Source organism: Chrysemys picta, unplaced genomic scaffold, assembly GCF_011386835.1.
Source record: "Chrysemys picta bellii isolate R12L10 unplaced genomic scaffold, ASM1138683v2 scaf268, whole genome shotgun sequence".
In the NCBI taxonomy this organism is placed as follows: domain Eukaryota; kingdom Metazoa; phylum Chordata; order Testudines; family Emydidae; genus Chrysemys; species Chrysemys picta.
Genome location: NW_027052975.1, coordinates 55,001 through 62,500, shown reverse-complemented (window position 1 = coordinate 62,500; position 7,500 = coordinate 55,001). Strand labels below are relative to the sequence as shown.

General features: G+C 69.1%; 1 non-coding gene across 1 annotated transcript; it reads right to left on the bottom strand.

The window, feature by feature from the left end:
- Positions 1-3,174: 3,174 nt before the first annotated feature.
- On the bottom strand, positions 3,175-3,293 carry LOC135978463 (5S ribosomal RNA). The gene has a single exon (XR_010595882.1). It is a non-coding gene; the product is annotated as a 5S ribosomal RNA (ribosomal RNA).
- Positions 3,294-7,500: the final 4,207 nt, after the last annotated feature.

The window sequence follows — 7,500 nt, the reverse complement described above, 5'->3', positions numbered from 1 at the left end:
AGGGAGCAGGTCCGGGGGAGGCTTAATAGTCGTCCCCCGGCCAGTCCGGGGGAGGCTTAATAGTCGTCCCCCGGGTACTCCGGGGGCCAGGCTTAATCGTCGTCCCCCCGGGCGCTCCAGGGGGAAAAGCTTAATAGTCCTCCCCCGAGGATAGGCTTAATAGGCGTCCCCCGGCCAGTCCGGGGGAGGCTTAATAGTCCTTCCAGGGGAGGCTTAATAGTCATCCCCCGGGCAGTCCGCGGGAGGCTTAATAGTCGTCCCCCGAGTGCTCCGGGGGGGGCAGGCTTAATAGTCGTTCCCCAGGCAGTCCGGGAGAGGCTTAAGAGTCATCCCCCGACAGTGTGGGTGTGGGTGTGGGCGGGGGGGAGGCTTAGCAGTCGTCCCCAGGGCGGTCCGGGGGTGGGGGGAGGCCTCAGAGTCGTCCCTCCGAGAGCCGTGTCGGCGGCGGTGGCGGGTGTCAGGCTTTACATCCAGCCTCCGGAGGGTGAGCGTCCTCGGACGCGATGCAGCCGCCGCAGAGAGGCAGCCTCCGAGGCAGGGAGCGGAGCACCGAGGCTGGGGAGTGGGGAGCAGGAGCCGGGGGGGGGGAGGTGGGGGGCGTTCAGGACAACAGGTCAACCCCCGGGAAGCGGCTGTCAAATGTTCAAAGTCCCCACTCGGCCACCAGGTCAAGCCCCGGGAAGCGGCTGTAAAATGTTCAAAGTCCCCCCCGGGACAACAGGTCAAGCCCTGGGAGGCGGCTGTCAAATGTTCAAAGTCCCCACCGGGACAACAGGTCAAGCCCTGGGAGGCGGCTGTCAAATGTTCAAAGTCCCCACCGGGACAACAGGTCAACCCCCGGGAAGCGGCTGTCAAATTTTCAAAGTCCCCGTTCGGCCACCAGGTCAACCCGCTGAATCTACTGGGTTGACCTGGCGGCCGGTTTGCTTTCCGGCCACCAGGTCAACCCATTGGATTCGACGGGTTGACCTGGCGACCGGTTTGCTTTCCGGCCACCAGGTCAACCCATTGGATTCGACGGGTTGACCTGGTGGCCGGTTTGCTTTCCGGACCGGATGTCACCCCACTCCCAGGGCAGCGCGGCAGTGGTGCTGAGGACCGCAGAGGGGGGGCTTAATAGTCGAGAGGGAGCAGGTCCGGGGGAGGCTTAATAGTCGTCCCCCGAGGACTCCGGGGGCCAGGCTTAATAGTCGTCCCCCCCCCCCCCCCCCCCGGGCGCTCCAGGGGGGAAAGCTTAATAGTCCTCCCCCGAGGACTCCGGGGGCAGGCTTAACAGTCGTCCGCCCCGGGCGCTCCAGCGGGAAAGCTTAATAGTCCTCCCCTGACAGTGTGTGTGTGTGTGGGAGGGAGGCTTAGCAGTCTTGCCCCGGGTGGTCCGGTGGGGGAGGCTTAGCAGTCATCCCCCGAGGACTCCGGGGGCAGGCTTAATAGTGGTTCCAGGGGAGGCTTAATAGTCTTCCCCCGGGCAGTCCGGGAGAGGCTTAATCGTCATCCCCCGACAGTGTGTGTGTGTGTGTGTGGGGGGGAGGCTTAGCAGTCTTCCCCCAGGCTGGGTGGGGGCCTGGCGGGAGGCGTCGCAGTCTTCCCCCGGGCGGTCCGGTGGGGGAGGCTTAGCAGTCGTCCCCAGGGCGGTCCGGGGGTGGGGTGGGGTGGGGGGCCTCACAGTCGTCCCTCGGAGAGCCGGGTCGGCGGCAGTGGTGGGTTTACGTCCAGCCTCCGGAGGGTGCGCGTCCTCGGAGGCGATGCAGGCGCCGCAGAGAGGCAGCCTCCGAGGCAGGGAGCGGAGCACCGAGGCTGGGGAGAGGGGAGCAGGAGCCGGGGGCTGGGGGTGGGGGTGGGGGGCGTTCAGGACAACCGGTCAAGCCCCGGGAAGCAGCTGTCAAATGTTCCAAGTCCCCACTCGGCCACCAGGTCCACCCCAGTCTAGCAATGGGGTTGACCTGGCTGACGGCCGGTTAGTATCAAGGTAAACTCACCGTCGTCCACAGGAGGGCAGCTCTCAGGCCGGCCGGCTGCGGCTGACTCTGGGGCGGCGCCCGGTCCCGGCAGCGAGGGGCGGGGGGCGCGGAGCGAGACGGGGCTAACCGGGGGGGGGGGGGCGCCTCCTGCGACTTTGGGGGCCGCGGGTCGTCAGTGGCGTGCAGGCCGGGCCTCTCCCGGGGGATTCGGGGGGGCGGTCCTGCGGGCCGGGCGCAGGGGGCTCGGGCGAGCCCGGGCCGGTCCGCCCCGGGGCCGGGGTCTCCGCCTGCGGCTCAGGGGGGCGCGGGTCGTCGGGGGAGGAAGCCCGGGGGAGCTGCACACCGGCCCGCCAGGCCAGGCCTGGCCTGGATGGCCGCGGGGGGATTCGGGGCGGTCCCGCGGGCCGGGGGCCGGGCGCAGGGGAGGCGGGGGGTCCGAGCGAGTCCGTCCCGGGCCCGGGGCCTCCCCCTGCGGCTTTGGGGTCCGTGGGTCCCCGCTGGCGGAAGCCACTGGGAGCTGGACACCCGCCGTCCGTCCCGCCTGGCCAGGCCTGGCCTGGGTGGCCGCGGGGGGATTCGGGGCGGTCCCGCGGGCCGGCGGCCGGGCGCAGGGGAGGCGGGGGGTCCGAGCGAGTCGGTCCCGGGCCTGGGGTCTCCCCCTGCGGCTTTGGGGTCCGTGGGTCCCCGCTGGAGGAAGCCGCTGGGCGCTGGACACCCGCCGTCCGTCCCGCCTGGCCAGGCCTGGCCTGGGTGGCCGCGGGGGGATTCGGGGCGGTCCCGCGGGCCGGCGGCCGGGCGCAGGGGGTCCGAGCGAGTCCGTCCCAGGCCCGGGGCCTCCCCCTGCGGCTTTGGGGTCCGTGGGTCCCCGCTGGAGGAAGCCGCTGGGCGCTGGACACCCGCCGTCCGTCCCGCCTGGCCAGGCCTGGCCTGGGTGGCCGCGGGGGGGGATTCGGGGCGGACCTGCGGGCCGGCGGCCGGGAGGGTCCGGGCCAGTCCGCCCCATGCCCGGCGTCTCCCCCAGCGGCTTCGGTGGCCCCGGGGGGGGTCCTCCGCGGAGGAAGCCGGGTGGGTGGGGAGCCGGACCCCAGGCGCCCAGACCCGTGACCTGCGGCCGCGACCTCCGACTCGGCAGGAGCGACGAGGGGCTTTCCGGCCCGTCCCCCCCTCTCCTTCCCCCCCAGAAAAGGAGAGAGAGCTGACTCGGACCGGGAAAAGCTGCCTACGGCACCTGGGATTCCCAGGCGGTCACCCATCCAAGTACTAGCCAGGCCCGGGACGGTTTACCTTCCGAGATCGGACGGGATCGGGGGCGTTCGGTCCGGTATGGCCGTAGGCACCCGGCCCCGCGCCTCCTCGCCCGCTTTCCCCTGCCGACGCCCGGGCCTGCCGCACGGTGAGCCCCGGTCGGACTGCCCCCCCCCCTGCGGCAGGGCCCCCGTCTCTCGCGGGCCCGGTCCTTTTTTCCTTTTCGAGCTCCGGGGCCCGGGCTGGCCGCCAGAGCCCCTCCGCCCGCCCTCCCCGGCGTCGGGGAAAATACTGTCCCGGACTTCCAGTGCGCCCGATCCTGTCAGCCGGGGGGTGGGGAGGGGCAGTCCCTCGCTGCGGCCGGGGAGGGTGAGCCCAGGGCGGCTTGCCTGCCGTGCGAGGCCCCTCTCGGCCACCAGGTCAACCCCGAGTCGAAAGGGCTGAAAAATTTTCAGAGTCCCCTCCCGGGCACCAGGTCAACCCGTGGAATCGGACGGGTTCACCTGCTGGCCGGTTCGCTTCCCGGCCACCAGGTCAACCCCTAGGTTGCCGACCGGCCTACCCAGTGGCCGGTTTGCTTTCCGGCCACCAGGTCAACCCCTAGGGGTTTTAACGGGGGCACGCCCGGTGGCCTCTTTCCCGTCCGGTCACCAGGTCAACCCGGATCTCCCTCCTTCCCTGGGCGTCCCCTCCTCGGAGGCGTCAGGTTCCATTTCCCCCCCCCCCCAGACTTCCAGGGGCCCGATCCAGTCGGCCGGGAGGCAGTCCCTCGCTGCGGCCGGGGAGGGTGAGCCCAGGGCGGCCTGGTCCATGTCTCTAGTGGGCCCGATCCTTTTTTTTTTTTTCGAGCTCCGGGGCCAGGCCCGCCCGGGCAGCCCTCCTCGGAGGCGTGGGGCGATTCCCCCCCCCCCCCCAGACTTCCAGGGGCCCGATCCTGTCGGCCGGGAGGCAGTCCCTCGCTGCGGCCGGGGAGGGTCAGCCCAGGGCGGCTTGCCTGCCGTGCGAGTCCCCTCTCGGCCACCAGGTCAACCGCGAGTCGAAAGGGCTGAAAAATTTTCAGAGTCCCCTCCCGGGCACCAGGTCAACCCGTGGAATCGAACGGGTTCACCTGCTGGCCGGTTCGCTTCCCGGCCACCAGGTCAACCCGTGGAATCGGACGGGTTCACCGGCTGGCCGGTTCGCTTTCCGGCCACCAGGTCAACCCCTAGGTTTTAAGGGGGGGACGCCCGGTGGCCTCTTTCCCGTCCGGTCACCAGGTCAACCCGGATCTCCCTCCTTCCCTGGGCGCCCCCTCCTCGGAGGCGTCAGGTTCCATTCTTTTTTCCAGACTTCCAGGGGCCCGATCCAGTCGGCCGGGTGGCAGTCCCTCGCTGCGGCCGGGGAGGGTGAGCCCAGGGCGGCTTGCCTGCCGTGCGAGTCCCCTCTCGGCCACCAGGTCAACCCCGAGTCGAAAGGGCTGAAAAATTTTCAGAGTCCCCTCCCGGGCACCAGGTCAACCCGTGGAATCGAACGGGTTCACCTGCTGGCCGGTTCGCTTCCCGGCCACCAGGTCAACCCGTGGAATCGGACGGGTTCACCGGCTGGCCGGTTCGCTTTCCGGCCACCAGGTCAACCCCTAGGTTTTAAGGGGGGGGGGACGCCCGGTGGCCTCTTTCCCGTCCGGTCAGCAGGTCAACCCGGATCTCCCTCCTTCCCTGGGTGCCCCCTCCTCGGAGGCGTCAGGTTCCATTCTTTTTTCCAGACTTCCAGGGGCCCGATCCAGTCGGCCGGGTGGCAGTCCCTCGCTGCGGCCGGGGAGGGTGAGCCCAGGGCGGCTTGCCTGCCGTGCGAGTCCCCTCTCGGCCACCAGGTCAACCCCGAGTCGAAAGGGCTGAAAAATTTTCAGAGTCCCCTCCCGGGCACCAGGTCAACCCGTGGAATCGAACGGGTTCACCTGCTGGCCGGTTCGCTTCCCGGGCACCAGGTCAACCCGTGGAATCGAACGGGTTCACCTGCTGGCCGGTTCGCTTCCCGGGCACCAGGTCAACCCGTGGAATCGAACGGGTTCACCTGCTGGCCGGTTCGCTTCCCGGGCACCAGGTCAACCCGTGGAATCGAACGGGTTCACCTGCTGGCCGGTTCGCTTTCCGGCCACCAGGTCAACCCCTAGGTTTTAAGGGGGGGGGGACGCCCGGTGGCCTCTTTCCCGTCCGGTCAGCAGGTCAACCCGGATCTCCCTCCTTCCCTGGGCGCCCCCTCCTCGGAGGCGTCAGGTTCCATTCTTTTTTCCAGACTTCCAGGGGCCCGATCCAGTCGACCGGGAGGCAGTCCCTCGCTGCGGCCGGGGAGGGTGAGCCCAGGGCGGCTTGCCTGCCGTGCGAGTCCCCTCTCGGCCACCAGGTCAACCCCGAGTCGAAAGGGCTGAAAAATTTTCAGAGTCCCCTCCCGGGCACCAGGTCAACCCGTGGAATCGAACGGGTTCACCTGCTGGCCGGTTCGCTTCCCGGGCACCAGGTCAACCCGTGGAATCGAACGGGTTCACCTGCTGGCCGGTTCGCTTCCCGGGCACCAGGTCAACCCGTGGAATCGAACGGGTTCACCTGCTGGCCGGTTCGCTTTCCGGCCACCAGGTCAACCCCTAGGTTTTAAGGGGGGGGACGCCCGGTGGCCTCTTTCCCGTCCGGTCAGCAGGTCAACCCGGATCTCCCTCCTTCCCTGGGCGCCCCCTCCTCGGAGGCGTCAGGTTCCATTCTTTTTTCCAGACTTCCAGGGGCCCGATCCAGTCGGCCGGGTGGCAGTCCCTCGCTGCGGCCGGGGAGGGTGAGCCCAGGGCGGCTTGCCTGCCGTGCGAGTCCCCTCTCGGCCACCAGGTCAACCCCGAGTCGAAAGGGCTGAAAAATTTTCAGAGTCCCCTCCCGGGCACCAGGTCAACCCGTGGAATCGAACGGGTTCACCTGCTGGCCGGTTCGCTTCCCGGGCACCAGGTCAACCCGTGGAATCGAACGGGTTCACCTGCTGGCCGGTTCGCTTCCCGGGCACCAGGTCAACCCGTGGAATCGAACGGGTTCACCTGCTGGCCGGTTCGCTTCCCGGGCACCAGGTCAACCCGTGGAATCGAAAGGGTTCACCTGCTGGCCGGTTCGCTTTCCGGCCACCAGGTCAACCCCTAGGTTTTAAGGGGGGGGACGCCCGGTGGCCTCTTTCCCGTCCGGTCAGCAGGTCAACCCGGATCTCCCTCCTTCCCTGGGCGCCCCCTCCTCGGAGGCGTCAGGTTCCATTCTTCTTTTTCCAGACTTCCAGGGGCCCGATCCAGTCGACCGGGAGGCAGTCCCTCGCTGCGGCCGGGGAAGGTGAGCCCAGGGCGGCCTGGTCCATGTCTCTAGTGGGCCCGATCCTTTTTTTTTTTCCGAGCTCCGGGGCCAGGCCCGCCCGGGCAGCCCTCCTCGGGGGCGTGGGGCGATTTCCCCCCCCCCCACCCCCAGACTTCCAGGGGCCCGATCCTGTCGGCCGGGAGGCAGTCCCTCGCTGCGGCCGGGGAGGGTCAGCCCAGGGCGGCCTGCTTGGCGGCCGGGTCCATGTCTCTAGTGGGCCCGATCCTTTTTTTCCCTTTTCCGGCTCCGGGGCCCGGGGTGCCCGGGTAGCCCTCCGCGGTGGCGTCGGCCAATTTTTTTTAAAATCAGACTTCCGTGGGCCCGATCCTGACGGCCGGGAGGCAGTCCCTCGCCGCGTCCGGGGACGGCGAGACGCTCGGCCACCGGGTCAACCCGGAGGAAGCGGGCTGGGGGAAGAAAAAAAAAAAAAAAGTTTTCCAAGTCCGAAAAATTTTCAAAGTCCCCTCTCGGCCACCAGGTCAACCCCTTTGGAGCGAATGGGTTGACCTGACGGCCGGTCGTCTCGCGGATGTCCGGAAGGGGTCGCCCCACGCCGTCTCGGCCGACCGAGGGAACCACGAGGTGGCGCCCAGTTCCAGTTTCGTACCGCCGAAGGCGGGGCTTTGGCTTTTTCGACCTGCCTTTCGAGGATTGTGTGAGGAGATTTCTGAGGACAGGTTTTTCAGAGCCTGTGAGAACCGGAGCTCAGCCTAGGGGATCAATCCGAGTATTGTACCCGACCCTGCCCGGCGTGGGAGGGGGGGAGCGGGCCCGTTTGAGGGCGGAGGCCAGCACCCGGCCCTCCGCCGAGACGGCCCGCTTTGCCCGGCTCTTAGCTCACGGGCCCCGCAGCGGCCGGGAGCCGAGCTCCGAGTGTCGGCGCCCCCCGGAGGGAGGGGGGGCCCGCTCCTCTCGCGCCCGCCGATCGATGTGGCGCTGACGTTCGC